This window comes from Cajanus cajan, chromosome 2 (genome assembly GCF_000230855.2).
Source record: "Cajanus cajan strain Asha chromosome 2, NIPB_CcT2T_4, whole genome shotgun sequence".
NCBI classification, from domain to species: domain Eukaryota; kingdom Viridiplantae; phylum Streptophyta; class Magnoliopsida; order Fabales; family Fabaceae; genus Cajanus; species Cajanus cajan.
In genome coordinates, this window is record NC_138518.1 from 59,683,780 (window position 1) to 59,700,222 (window position 16,443).

The window sequence follows — 16,443 nt, forward strand, 5'->3', positions numbered from 1 at the left end:
TGAGTCGAGTAGGGGAACGACAATTGTTGGATAGCTTTACATCCTCCTATAAGAATTTCAAGGCGGGATTTTTTTGAGTGACCATTCGTCCGAATGGGAGGCGTTTCTTTTTTGGTGAGGATAACAGAAGCTTGTTTCCTCTATACTGGACGCGTGCCCCTCGGCCATACGATGTAGTACCGAAGAGTCTACTTTCAGCTAAAGAACGGAAAGATTTGAAACTGTTACTCCGCCTTCCTCGGTGCTTGCCGACCTGATCTCTAATTAACTTGGTTGAGTCTCCCCTATGGGAGAACGACCTGATAGGTACGTTATCCATCCTATTTTCGGCTATCGGCTAAATTCCTATTGATGTTTACTTTATCTTTTTGCAGGAATTATGGTGTCCAGTGGAGCTGACGAACTTAACATCCGCAACTTGTTGGCCGCTCGAGTGAAGCAGGTTAAGCAAGTCGGGGGTGTTGGTACTTCGACTGTTGCACGCACTCCCCAACGTGAGCAAGATAACCGAGAGCTTCCTTCACCTGAACGGAAAAAAAAGAAGGGGAGGAAGGGGAAAGAGGTTGATCGGGAGTGAACGAAGAGGAAGGGTTCTAAAGAACAATCAAGGAATCCGAAGAAGGCTAAATCGGTGCCAGAGGCATCACCTAATCGGACCGTGATTGTGGTGCCGCCCCAACTAATGTCTCGGGCTTTTCTGAGTGATGATGTATCGGCCAATACCCTGATTCGGTCCGATGCTGTGTCGCCGTTCGGGCAGGAGTTCTTGGCCGGCTTGGAGACGAGAACCAAGTGGAGACTTTTCTGCGAGATGCAAGCGCGTTCGTTGGCCTTGGCTCATCACCTAACCATGGAGCCTGTCGGCGAGGTGATGCATCTGAAACAAAGTCTTGAAGAGGCCGATAAGGCCACAGCCAAAGCTATTTCGGTCACCGAACAAGCAGCGGCCAGAAATCGCGAGTTGGCTGCCGAGCTGGATTCTGTTAGGCGGGAGAATGACACTCTTCACCTGGATCTACAAAAGGCAGTCAATGAAGAGCGCCGCTGAACAGAGATCGCCCAAGCCAAATACAATCGCCTAAAAGAACAGGCTAAGGAGAAGATCGTTGCTCAGCACGAGGCTGGATTCAAACATGATGTTCGGCAGGCAAAGCACTTCGGCCAATTCCATGAGGACTTTGAATTCGACATGACCCAGGATTTTTATCAAGGGTCATTTATGTCCTTTGCTGAGATGCTCGAGGGGGCGAATCCTGATGACTCGGAGCCGGGACCTGCCCCCCAGCCGGAAGGAGATGCTGACGCTTCGTCTAGTGAAGAGGAAGATGAAGAACATGCCAATCCTGAACCAGAAGGGGAAACTGAGACTCATGCTCAGGATGACACGGTCAGAAATTCGGAGGAGTAGTGTTAGTATTTTACAAGGTTTTTTGTAGCAAGGGGAGCCGATAGAGCCTCCACTTTTTGAATTTTTGTAGCAAGGAGGCCGATAGAGCCTCCACTTTTTTAATAAAATGGTATTTTCTGTTGAATCATGTGGTGTATTTTTGAATCAATGCTAATTCAGATCATCTCTCTTAACTTTAAAACTTAACGAATTTATTCCAAGAATGTTTTATATAAACTGTTCCGAAAGAATGGTCCAAAACCAAGTGGAGGTCACTCGGAAATGCTTGGCGTTCATAGCAAAACCGAGTGGAGGTCACTCGGAAATGCCTTGATTTCTTAGCAAAAATGAATGGGGGTTACTCGGAAATGCTTTGATGTCTTAGCAAAACCGAGTGGAGGTCATTCGAAAATGTCTTGATTTCTTAGCAAAACCGAGTGGATGTCACTCGGAAATGCTTGACTTCCTTAACAAAACCGAGTGGAGGTCACTCGGGAATGCTTGGCATTCTAGCAAAACCGAGTGGAGGTCATTCGAAAATGTCTTGATTTCTTAGCAAAACCGAGTGGATGTCACTCGGAAATGCCTGACTTCCTTAGCAAAACCGAGTGGAGGTCACTCGGGAATGCTTGGCATTCTAGCAAAACCGAGTGGAGGTCACTCGGAAATGCCTTGATTTCTTAGCAAAACCGAATGGGGGTTACTCGAAAATGCTTTGATGTCTTAGCAAAACCGAGTGGATGTTACTCGGAAATTCTTTGATGTCTTCTTTGGCCGAATTGAGCAATTCGATAGAGAATCCTTTTTTTATGTTTGTGAAGGTGCATCTTTGGCCGAGGTGATCGATTCGAGAGAAAATCCTTTTTAATGACTTTGAAGGTACGTCCTTGGATGAGTTGACGAACTCGGGAGGGAAACCTTTTAAATGATTGTGAAGGTACGTCCTTGGCCGAGTTGATCAACTCGGGAAGGAAACCTTTATGATTTATAAGGTACATCCTAGGCCGAGTTGATCAACTCTGGAGGGAAACCTTTTATATGATTTGTAAGGTACATCCTTAACCGAGTTGATCAACTCGGGAGGGAAACCTTTATATGATTTGAAAGGTACATCCTTGGCCGAGTTGATCAACTCGGGAGGGAAACCTTTTATGATTTGAAAGGTACATCCTTGGCCGAGTTGATTAACTCGGGAGGGAAACCTTTTATGGTTTGTAAGGTACATCCTTGGCCAAGTTGATTAACTCGGGAGGGAAACCTTTTAATGATTGTGGACAAGTAGAAGAGTAAGAATAAGATGAATTTCTTTTCATTGATGTGTGCCTCGTTAAAAACCTTGTCGGCCAAAACCCCTTTTCACTTTTTTATAAGGGGAGAAAAGACCGATCAAGGAAAAGAGTGCACTATGTGATTACATTCTTATTTGTTACAAAATTCAACTATAATATGCCTTCAAATGGGACGCGTTCCATGTTATGGGGATGACTTTTCCCGAGAGCTCTTCAAGCTTATATGCACCGTTGTCGAGGCTGTGACGGACTCGAAACGGGCCATCCCAATTCGCCGCCAGTTTGCCTTCTTTCGGATTGCGTCTTGCCGGTCCTTGCACTCTCCACACCAAGTCTCCCTCTTTGAAACTTCTTCTAATGAGATTGGAATTGAATCTTCGAGTCATTCTCAGCTTGCATGCTTCGGCAATGATCTGAGCCTTAGCTCGTACCTCATCGACCAAATCAACTTCTACCCGTAAGGATGTATCTTTGGAGAGCTCATTGAAATGTGTTCAGCGGAAAGAGGGTTCTCCGACTTCTACAGGTATCATCGCATCGGCACCATATGTCAATCGGAAGGGGGTCTCCTGTGTGGTGGATTGAGGGGTCCAACGATACGCCCATAATACTTCGGGAAGCTCATCGGCCCATGCACCCTTGGCTGTCCCTAAGCGTTTTTTCAATTCCGAGAGGATGACTTTGTTAGCCGCTTCGGCTTGGCCATTTGCTTGTGGATGCTCAACCAATGTGAATCGTCATCACGTTACAATTCTCAATCACACCAATCATTACAAATCTTGCACTTCACACTATGCCAAGGTCACACTACCCATTTAACAATCCAAGGCCGTGCTCACCACTGATATAACACTATGCCAAGGTCACGATTCCCCTGTAGCATATCTAGCCTAGGATCGTGCTCACCCCCGACATGTTATTCAAGGTCACGATACCCACGTAACAATCCAAGGCCGTGCTCACACCTGATATAACATTGTGCCAAGGTCACGTTACCCCTAACCTAGGGCCGTGCTCACCCTTGACATATTAACCAAGGTCACGATACCCATGTAACAATCTCAGGTCGTGCTCACCCCTGGTCATAGGTGTGAAGAACCACAATCACATCTCATTCACATTCCACACAACATCTCATAGTTCAATTTCATACACACATCAGATAAGTCCAAAATAATGGGTTTCATACACCTCAAGCAATTCACATCTAAATCATCAATTTTTATCAAGTAATATAGCAATAACATTCATAAATTAATATAATAATTAATGGAATTATCAATTTAATATAATTTTAACATAAATAGTAAAACCCCCAATTGTTCTAAAACCTAACTCACAGGCACTTTTCTACAATTTTGTTCTCTCTCCCAGATCATCATTCTTACAAATTAAATATATATTTCTAATCCTCAACACATACAGAATCTAATGGTATCATTAATTCCTCAAACAGAAATAGTCCAATTTTTCCAAGAACCTAACTTACAGACACTTTTCTATAATTTCGTTCTCTCTCCCAAAGCATCATTTTTACAAATTAATCATATATTCATAGTCCTAAATACATACAGAATCACATAAGACCAATAATTCTCCAAACATAAATAATTATAAAATTACTCATAATCCTAAGGACTCTTCCTCTACCCAATTCCCTCATGTAACTCTACATATAAATAATTCCCTTTTCCCCCATACCTTGATATGTAGAAGCTGAACCTACACAAGATCTGGTTGGTCCCCCTCGCTGGGTTCCCCTCGGTCTGAAGCAGAAAGTAGAGGGAAAGACGAGAGAGCAGAAGAAAAGAAATCAAAAAATGAGAGGTGTGCTTTTTGGGAGTGATAGAGAGCTCAATTTATAGGCATCAGGCTTCGCTAGAACAGCCCGTTCCAAATCCGAACGCCCGTTCTGGACCCTTAAATCATGGGTAAAAATCACATCCAGAACGGCCCGTTCTCAAACCAGAACGGCCTGTTCTGGTGTGCATTTATTACTCATAACGGTCATATTTTGGAAATGGCCCGTTCCAAGCCCGTTCCCATTTAGGCTTAAAGGTAGTTTTCATAGTTCGGAACGGCCCGTTCCAACTTGAGAACGGCTCGTTCTAGGCTACTAACTCACATTCATTCTGGTAGTTTGGAACGACCTGTTCCAATTCTGGAACAGCCCGTTCCAAGCTACTAAATCACCCTTATACATTTATAAAAATTACCAAAATACCCTCAATAAAATAAAATAAAAATGAAATAAAAACTGGGGTGTTACAAAAATGGTTGCAATGATTTTGGTCGCTGAAGTGTATGAGACCAAATTAATGACCAAATAAATCGGTTGCTAAATCGGTCGCTAAATATTTATTTTTTATTTTATTAAATTTTATAGACGTCGCGAATTTGGTCGCTATGAACCACTCATATTTGGCCTCTTAAGAATTTTATTTCACAATACTTAACTTTTTAGCATGTTTTGTCTTTAATTACACAATTTCTTGAAACTTCCCAGAAGGTCACCCATCCCTATATTACCCCAAGTCAAACATGCTTAACTATAAAGTTCTAATGAGATAAGCTACCAAAAAACAGATGCATGTTGTTAGTATAAGTGGTACAAAATAATTCATTTAAGTCATCCTCAACTATCCAATCTTATACTTGTACTATCTTTGGATTCTTATCATTTTGGTGTATCCGAACCGTTATAATTATATAATAATATACAAAATAAGGATAAATACATTTTTTGAATTTTATATCTTTGATTTAAGATAAATAAATATATTAAATTATTTAATAGTTTATTTAAAATGTTAAAATTTAATTTATAAGTATGTAATAAATAAATATTTGTAATTTATAAATTATATTATCATTATAAATTATAAAAATAAATAATTTAAATTATAATTTTAAATAGAAATAAATAGATTGTTAATTATAAAATTAAGTATATATAAATAAAGATTAATTAAATATATTATTATTATTATTTGTAATATAATTATTATCTATTATTATATTTTTATAGTAATCTAATGGTTGAATTTACAAAATTCACATTTAATATAAAGTTTTTGAGCGGTGTGTAATACTTAGTAAAAGTTACATAACCTTCCTCTTTCTCTCTTAGAGAGAGAGAGTGGAAGAATCAAATAATTTATAAAATAACTCTTGTTAAAGTTATTTCGCTCAATAATTCATGGTATGTGTTGAATTTTATCGATCCAATTGTTAAATTAAAAGTTATTAAATTTTATTGATAAATAATATAGAAATTAATTAGCTTTGGAATGAATTATTTTCTAATTAACAATATAATTGAAGCATTAATTATTTTAAATTATTTAACTAAAATCTTATTGAAAATTTACTATATGATCTTAATATTTTTGTATAACTAATATCTAGTTTTAAATTTGATGTGAAAATATTATGATATAATTAGATAAGATTTTAAGTTAGTATTTTATTAATGGTTGATAATTAGAAAATAAAATAAGGATAAATATATTTTTTGAATTTTATATCTTTTGAAACACCCTAGTTTTCATACTTTTATTGAAGGTAATTTAGTAATTTTCAAGGTGATTTAGTAGTCCAGAACGGGCCGTTCCCAAATTAGAACAGGCCGTTTCAAACTACTAAAACAAGGGTGATTTAATAGCACAGAATGGGTCATTTCCAAGTTGGAACGGGTCGTTTTCAAACTGGAACAGGTCGTTCTAGACTACTAAAATGGCCTATAACCCTAACTGGGAACGGGTCATTCCAAACATGGTTGTTATGGGTTAAACTGCAACCCCAGAACGGGCCGTTCTAGTTTAAGAACGGGCTGTTCTGGATGTGAAATTTACACATGATGAATGAGTCTAGAATGGGCCATTCCAGATTTGAAACGGGTCGTTTTGGCCACACTTGATGCCTATAAATAATATACTCAAGCACTCTCAAAAGCACATTTCTCACTTCTGACTCATTTTTCTTCTACACTCTCTAAAGACCGAGGGGAACCTAGAGGAGGAGACCAATCAGATCCTACCTTAGTTTTAGCTACTACTTATCGAGGTACGTGGGAAAAGGAAATTATTTGTATGTGTGACACCCTTACTACCCCAACACATATATAAATATTAATCATATAAATAAATTAAAGAATAAAATTTTTAACGTTGGTAAAAGGGTTCACATAAAACCTTCATATTCATTTATCAATAACCAACATAATAATTGAAAATAAAACTTGAAAGTTTACAAATTGTTTTCAAAATCATAATTACAATTCCAAATCCATATAAAATCTATGTCCTAAAAATCCTCTGCCCCGATGTCACAATATTAGAGCATACCCACAATTCAACTGTTGGCATTCTAGATGTCACTCGTAGCCGGATCTTTCTCACCTAAAACATCCACAGTTTATATGGTGAGAAAAGAAAAATCTATATACAAAGTACATACAACCACATCATAATGAAATCTCATCATAATTCATATATATACAAGCATGTATCATAATTTATCAATCCATCACAATCCACACAATTTTACGATTAACAATATCATTTCCACATCCATAATTCAAGCCAATCTTTCAATTAACACTATGCCAAGACCTTGCCACATCTGACACAAGTGATACGGGTTAATTGCCTCACTCAACCCACACCATAATAGGGTTCGTATCATCCCTGATCATTCAGGAGTACGCTCGTCCCTGAAGCATCACCTACCCAGGGTTCGTATCATCCCTGATCATTCAAGAGTACGCTCGTCCCTGAAGCATGAGTGTGAGGAACCACAATCACATTACAATCCATACAGTCTCTTGCAATTAACCCTATGCCAGGGCTGTCATAATCGACATAAGTGGTGTGTGTTAACTGTCTTACTCATCTCACACCATGCTAGGGTCACGCCCTCCCTGTAGCACCACTTACCCAGGGGTCGTGCCATCCCTAGTCATTAGTGTGAGGAAACACATCGCAATCACATTCTTAATCATGTCCATACAACATCTCATCTCATATCACGATTCCATATCACATACTCAACGGATAAGTCTAACAAAATAAGGGTTTACACATCCCTCAAGCAATTCACATCTAGATCATCAATTCTTATTAAATAATATAACAATAACATTCATAAATTAATATAATAAACAATAGAATTATCAATTTAATATAATTTTAACATAAATAGTAAAATCTCCAATTGTCCCGAAACCTAGCTCACAGACACTTTTCTTACAAATTATTAGCATATTTATACTCCTCAACACATACAGAATCTAATGGGATCATCAATTCCTCAAACAGAAGTCATCCCATTTTTCATAACCTAACTAACAGACACTTTTCTATAATTTTGTTCTCTCTCTCAGAACATCATTTTTACAAACAAATCATATATTCGTAGTCCTAAATATATATAGAATCACATAAGACAATTAATTCTCCAAATAGAAATAATGATAAAATTATTCAAACCCTAAGGGCTCTTCCTCTACCCAATTCCCTCATGTAACTCTACATATAAATAATCCTCTTTTCCCCCGTACCTGGATAAACAGCAGTTGAACTAAAACAGGGATCTCTTGGTCTCCTCCTCTAAGTGCCCCTTGGTCATCAGAAAGAAGAAGAGGGAAAGAAGAGAGAACAGGAGAGAATAGAAAGAGAGAATGAGAGATGTGTGAAAATGGGAGGCGAGGCCTCCTATTTATAGGAATCTGCCTCACTAACCCGGAACGGCCCGTTCCAAAAGTGGAACGGCCGTTCTGGACCCTCCAGAACTACGCAAAAATCTCAAATGGAACGGCCCATTCCAAAACCGGAACGGCCCGTTCTCAATCCCAGCAGAACGGCCCGTACCACTTCCGGAATGGCCCGTTCTCCAAACCAGAATAGCCCGTTCTCCAACCAGAACGACCCGTTCTCAACTACGTTTTTTAGGCAAATTCTTTATTCCGGAACGGCCCGTTTCACTTTTGAAACGGCCCGTTCCAGGCAACGAATTGGGCCCACAGCCCAGTGAAAATTGGGCTGTTACAGTATGCAAGGTTACTTGAGGAAATCGAGTAGAGGAGGAATCTCGTAGGATTATGGGTAATTTTATAATTATTTTTGTTTGAGAAACTGATGATCCCATTAGATTTTGCATGTATTGAGGATTATGAATATGTAAATAATTTATAAAAATGATGATCTGGGAGAAAGAACGAAATCGTAAAAAAGAGTCTATGACTATGAGTTAGGTTTTGAAAAAAATTGGGGATTTTACTATTTGAGTTAAGATTCTATTGAATTGGTGATTCAATTGGATTTTATATTAATTTATAAATATTATTGTTATATTATTTGGTAAAAATTGATCGACAAAGAGTTTCAACATTACTTTGGTGCATTTATACACCAAATTAATTAAAATTGGAGAGTTTAAATGAATTTTCTATCGTTCAATTTATTTTTAATTATTATTCTAGATTAAATGTCTGTGCTGCGTAGGTTTATATCTAGTTTTCCAATTAAGGCTGCCATTGAAAGCTATAGCTTGTTTGTTGACTAAGCTAGGCAAAATAAATCAAATTGAATTTTGCTTAAATGAATTATAAAAACTGAACTCTTTACATAAAATAACATGAAATTAAATATTTTTATGAAAAAATTAAATTACATTATAAAAATTGAACTTTTTTTATAAAATAAAAATAAAAATTAGAAGTGTTGAAAATGGTCCAAACTCAATGGATTGACATTAGTCTAGCAGCTCAGCAGACTGGGCTTTGAAAAAAAGTGGCCCAAAAAAGTTGGTCCAATTTAGTTTGTTCTGACGAGCCATTTAATATCTTCTAATTGTCAAAATATATGCAAAGTGGAACATAAAACTATATAAAGTCTTATGCTTGTTAAAAGAAAAATGTTCGAAAAAAATAGATTTTTAGTGACATTTAATAATTGATGCATAGTATTTGTAACTAAATAACCTATTCTTATTTGGAATTGTCAGTGTCAAGTAGCAACTTAGTTTTGCTTCTCAATGACTTTCATGCATGTGTTGGTAAATTTTCTAATTTAACACACTTCAGAAGTTATCAGTACACAACAGCAAGTTAATAAAAAGTAAGGAACACACCAGCTATTGGTTAACCATAGGTAAGATGTTATTGTTATGCGAATAGTTCATCACTTTCTACCATGCAAATAACATTGATGGCAGATGTAAATACACTTACCAAAATCACAGCCTTGATACTATCATCACTTAAGCCAAACTCCTCCTTCAAGAGCACATCTACTTCTGTTGCACTTGACTTGGCTTCTCTATGTTCATTGATGATGCTTTGTATAATTCGATCGGTTTGTTGATGACTTTTCTCAAGCTTAGGCTTCAATCCTGAGATGTTCTGAAGCCATTCAGCAGAAGGGTACAAATCTCCCAAGTCAAAGCCTCCAGCAACCTCTGTGGCTTCCTTTACTGCTGATATGAATTTCTGATGGTCCCTACACTTGTTGCCAAAGGCTGTCCTTTAAATGATCATAGATAGTGTTGTAACCACTTCTTTGGTGAGATTTGTGGCTGACCCTTCTTTTGAAGCAATCCTTTTGATCAAGTTAGTATGTTCTTCCTCTCTGATCGGTTGGAAAGATTGGACACGTTTTGAGCTTAATAGCTCCAATGTACAAATCTTCCTCATCTGTCTCCAATAATCTCCATAAGGTGCAAAAGAGATGCCCATGGAATCATAAGACATTATCTTTGAAGCTAGTATTGGAGGCCTTGATGCAAAGATAAGATCATGGGTTTTCAGCACCTCTTTAGCATACTCTGGGGATGAAACCACAATAGTAGAAACCTCTCCAAGCTTCAGATGCATCAAGGGTCCATATTTTGCTGATAAATCTCTCAGCCTACGATGGGGAAGAGAGCAAACAAGGTTGTGTATGTTCCCTATGATAGGTAGCTTCCATGGCCCAGGTGGTAAATTTGGATCTGGGGCAGATTTCTTTGTCATTATTTTGTGTGCCATAAACACAAAAATTAAAATGGATAAAATGGATACGGATGTGAAGTAGAGGGGTTGGAGATCCATGGAAGAAACAAACTTAGATCAAGGTTTTCAGTTTTACTTAGAAATTTTTCTTGTTACTCTGATAATATATAGAATATGGAATCGATTAGCCAAAATGGACAAGGATGATGTATTAATAATCTCCTGATTAGTGATTACAAGATAATTTGATGATGTATCTGATGAATGTAACATCAATCCAAAATGGACAAGGATGTTAGTATCTCTTACCAAAAGGCAAAAGCTAGAAAGACAGATATATATTTCTATATGCAAATTAGTTGTAGAATGATGCATCAAGTGACAAACATTCAGTTTTAGAAAACTCCCAATCAAAATCATATGGCTTTAAAATTTACAAAACTTGTGGGATTTATTAAATTTTAGAGCAATCATTCACATATTTTATGACACTTAGCTTTCGCAATAAATAATTACACTTGGATCCCCCTGAATTTAGGTTCAATTACACTCAATACCCCAGACACTTTTATACCTGCAGAAAACTCCCTTAATTGGCTGATACACATTACACCCTTACCACCTTACGTGGCATCTCACAAAACTTTTATTATCATTTTCTTATGTAATAATATTATCATCTTTGGAATGCCTCTGCATCAACCTCTTCTTTCTGTCCTACTTGCTCAACAGCATCGGAACATCATGCTCCTCTACTTCCTACTTATTGCTATACTTCTTACAGACAGATTGGAGAGAATTTTTTTTTTTATTATTTATTTTCTGGTTTTATAAAAATATGAAAATAGAAAACATTTAACCAAACAGTCCTTGACTGTCACATGCACTGCCACTAAAAGCCAGGGAAAATATGCATGCCATTCGTGGATTTACAACCGGAATTATGGCATGGCATGAAGAGAAAATTCCGAAGAGGTTCCCACCTGAATTAGAAGATTGTAAAGGTCACTTTCATTTATTGATACACAAAAATGATAAAATGAAAAGACCAACTGAAAAACGTCCTTCAGAGACCCCTGCGGGCTTGATGCAGTAGGTTAGGTATTTTATCTCTACTACTATTTCTATAACTTCAAGGAGTTAAAATAACAATTTCTCATTCTTTATTGATATATGTTAACAAAATATGAAAAATAAGGGTGTATGACTTAGCACAAAAATAACATATTGAAATAAGAAAATTTACAACTTCATATATATAAAAGGAACATTGTTGACATAAACAACATTTAATTAAATTGACAAGTAAAATAAGGAATATTAAAATATTTAATTATGATGGTAAAAAAATTTTAACCGCTAATAATATCATTAATAGAGGGATACGACATGAGAATATGGGAACAACTAATAACAAATTTAAAACTAAAATAAATGATTTAGATTAAAAAGTTACAAATAAAATTATCATGTATTGTTACTAACATAATTTTCATTATCATTGTTATCGTTATCTCTATCACTTCCATCACATCAACACCTCTTCCATTGCCACCACCAACATTGATGCCGTCTATGAGGACAATGAATAAATTGTTGTTGTGATGTCCATACATATAATAAATAATATATATATATATATATATATATATATATATATATATATATACGGTTATTTATGTTTTTAAAGATGTTATGTAATTTTTTTAATCATAAATAATACAATAACACATGCACAATAACACATGCACAATCACTTATCATCCAATGATGCCATGAACTTGACTCATAAATGCATGCATGTGGCGCCAGTCACATATCTCATCACATATCATGTGGTATGTGGTCAAAGCAACACACCTGGAGTAGTCTAGGAGTACATGTAGGCCCAACTGTGCACTCTCAACTAGAAGGATGTACTGTTAGAGTCTCGTTGGAATAGCAAAGCCACGCAAGATACGTCCCATGCACACAAACGAGAAAAATTAGGCCTTCCAAACCACGCTATCCCCTAGGACTCCTCCAAGATGTTTCACACCTGGAGAGAATTTCCTAACAGTGTACTCCATATCGTACCCTGTCACATAAATGCATATGATGCATGTCACACATTCACAATATCAAGGACTCTTCACTTTAATTGTCATATCATATCATGTCTCATGTCACTTGTTCACTTTTTACATTATCATATTCAAAAGGTCACACACATAGGGATTCTCTTCATCGTAACATTCATAAGAACACATAATTCACATCAAATAAGTACAAGACAATTCACATCCATTTTGTACCCCCAAACACACAAGAAAACGTATAGACATCAGCAGGGGTCACGCCTGACACACCCCAACTCGCACCCAGCAAATTAAATGTTGCATGAAAAATGGAGCAACGCACCTTAAGCGTGCCTAACAAATTTAATGTCGTTCCTAAAGCGGAGAAATCCGCCCAGCGCAACTTGACATGCGCTTGGTGTAACTTTCCTACACCTAGTGAAACTTACCTATGCTCGACACAATTTTCCTGAGCTCGGCTCAATTTTTCGAAGCTTGGCTCAATTTTCCTAGGAACCTATTGATTTGCGCCAAGCACGAAGGACCGCACCCGACGCCCTCAATGCTAACCTAGGCTTCGCAATCACGCGATTTTCACATTAAAACACATATCCATGCAAACCAATCAGTACAATTACTTCAAATAACTTCTAGAACACTAATTCATACTCAATTTTACATTAAATACTTCAATTCTTGTCGAATGATCATATCCCTAATTATTTCTCATAGGGTTTCTCATAAGAACCCACAAAACACTCTAATTCACATCAAAACATACCAATCTTCGAAATTCATTACATATTCATGCAAAACATCCAACAAGGAACACATCAAAAACATCAAACACCAAAAAAAAAAATATTCAGAATTTGCTTGTTCCTATGAGCATGCATCAAGCAAGGGATCAGGGGTCAATCCTACTACCCAACAAATATTTCCACACTCTCGAGCGAGGTTTCTCACTCCCCCTTACCTTCACGAGCAGAAGTCGAAGTACGGTCAGAATGTAACACCCCAGTTTTCAAAAAAGTTATTTTTATTATTATTATTATATGGTATTTGATCATAATTATTTTAATAATTATATATAAATATTATTTTGTACGTTTTAAATAATTATTATTTTGGACAATTATTTTGTACGTATTAAATAAGTATTTTTATTAGTATTTTTAAATAAATATTTATATGTTTTAAGAGAAGATTGATTTTATATGATATTTTGTTATTGAAATTTATTATTATATTTTGGGTCAGAGATATATTATTATTATAGAGTAAAAATATTTTATAATATACATGTATTTATTTTATTTAATTATTTTGAGGAGAAAGAGAAATGAGTTAGAAGAGAAGGAAAATGAGTTGGGTTGACCCAGCCCAATAGATTAATTTTAAGAAAGGAATCAGGTAGTGTTAACCCTATCTGCCTCATTTGCATTCTGAGAGGTTAGGGAAAAAAAAAGAGAGGAGAAACAAAGAGCTCTAAGGAAGAGTACTCAGGAACGATCTTAGATCACACCAAGACCATCCGTCTTCTGCTCATCCAGGTAAGGGGAGAGTGAGAAACCTCGCTCTGGGTGTGGGATTGTATGCTGGATAGTGGGATTGGCCCTCAATCTTGTGTTTGTTGTATTTTTGTATGCTCATGTATGAGGGATTTCTCCCAATTGTATCTATTTTTCTTATTATTTTTCTTATATGCAATTAATTGTAAGATTTGAGATCTTTATGGGTTCTAATGGGAAACCCTATGAGAAACAGAAAAAATATGAATATTTTCTATTTTGCTATCTGACTGCTCTATTGTATTCCTTGTTGAATGTAATGTGTAAGTATGTGATTAATTTTGAGAATAAATATGTTTTGATATGATTTAGAGTGCTCTGTGGGTTTCTACGGGAAACCCTATGAGAAAACAGGCAAAATATAAATGTTTTCTGTTTTGCTTTTTGAATGTTCTGTTATGTTCCTTGTGTGATGTATAATGTAAATATGTATTTAATTTTATAAATAAACGAGTTTTGATATAAAAAGTGCTCTGTGGAGGCTTTGTGAATATGATGAGATAATATGAAATGTGATAATGAAATGTGATGACGAAATGTGATGATGTGAAATGACCATGGGAAATGATAATGTGATATGAGAATGCATAGAGTCGTGATTGACATGCATCATTTGCATGTGTTTTAAGGGTACGATATGGAATACACCGCCAGAGAAGGCCCCCTAGTGTAAAAGCTTTGGGGATTAGTCCTTGGGGATAGCTCGGTTTGGAAGTCCCAGTCTCGCCCATTGTGTGCATGGGATGTATCTTGCGCGGCTTAGCTATCTCGACGAGACTCTGGTAGTATATCCTTCTTGTGAGAGTGTGCAGAGGGTGTGACCCGGCACGTACTCCTAGACTACTCTTCATGTATTGCTAGCGGCAATATGCCATGTGATGTTTTATTGGCGCCACATGCATGATAATATGTAGTCCGTGTCCATCCATATGCATTCTTAATGTTATATGATAAAGTGATGGTTTATGTCTTGGATGAGTGTGATGTTATTATTAATTTATCTATGTTATACTTGTTTTTGTTTGTGTTTGGCTATTTGGCATATATTTCTACACTGTGAGTCAGAGTGAGATGTTTCTCACTCTCTTTTCTCTTGTGTTGTTTTCTCTAACTGTCATACAGGTTATTATCAGCATGAGGCTGAGAATGTTGGTGATGAAGCTTACGCTTCTATGTTGGGATTTTCTCTGATAGGACATGTGACATCGGGACTTAAATAGGATTATATTGGAATGTTATTTTTATTAAATCATTTTGAAAAAAACTCAGTTTCATTTCCTTGTAATTTCTCTACATGTTATTTGGATTAAGTTTATGAATGTGAACTCTTTACCCTTATGTTGTTGGAGATTTGATCGTCTTATGTTGAAGAATTGTATTTTATTTTATTTACTTTATACAATTACTATATATGTATGTTGGGGTAGAGGGTGTCACATTAAGTGGTATCAGAGCAGGTCGATCCAATCGACCGTGTGTGTTATGTGCTTATCACAACTCTGTTGGGTGCTCTGACCGTGTCTTGTTTGTTGTGTACTATGATGATGTTTTACTTTGATGATGATGATGTTCTTCTTGTGTTGATATTGTTGAGTTTGATATTGTTAAGTTATTTTGTAATTAGAAGAATGATAGTCATGATAGTGTTAGCTAATATCATTATGACCGCTTTTCTTCATTCTTATAATTTCTTATTTGTTTGATACTTCTTGCTTACGTAAGAAGTAGTGGTTGAGTGATATCCTTGTATTGCAATCATGTGTGCGAGTAGTGATAGACGAGATATTGTGCTAATATTTTAGGAACTATTGAGGCCTTAGCTTTGGTTAAGACATTATTTTTTTTTTACTGTATTATGAGTTTACGATTGGTGGAATTTTTGAAAGCTATAGTTGTAGCGATTGAATCCAAGGATGATGTATGTTGAGAATTGGAGTTTTGGTATTCTTAAGGAGAGATTGAAGTGTTGATGATTTCTAGAGTTTGATGGTTGTATGTTGACCTTTTATGGTTTAGGTAGTATGTGAATTTTATTTTCTAAGTCTTTTGTACTGAATATGTGAGTTGTTTGGTTTAGATTTGTAGTGGGAAACTTTGATATGAAGTTGAGGTGTGAGTTTGGAAGGGTTGAGGTATTTTTGTGGCCTTA

At 36.4% G+C, this 16,443-nt stretch overlaps 1 pseudogene; it reads right to left on the bottom strand.

The window, feature by feature from the left end:
* Positions 1–8,482: 8,482 nt before the first annotated feature.
* Positions 8,483–11,807, bottom strand: LOC145955318 (cytochrome P450 71D9 pseudogene; annotated as a pseudogene).
* Between the last annotated feature and the right edge of the window lie 4,636 nt (positions 11,808–16,443).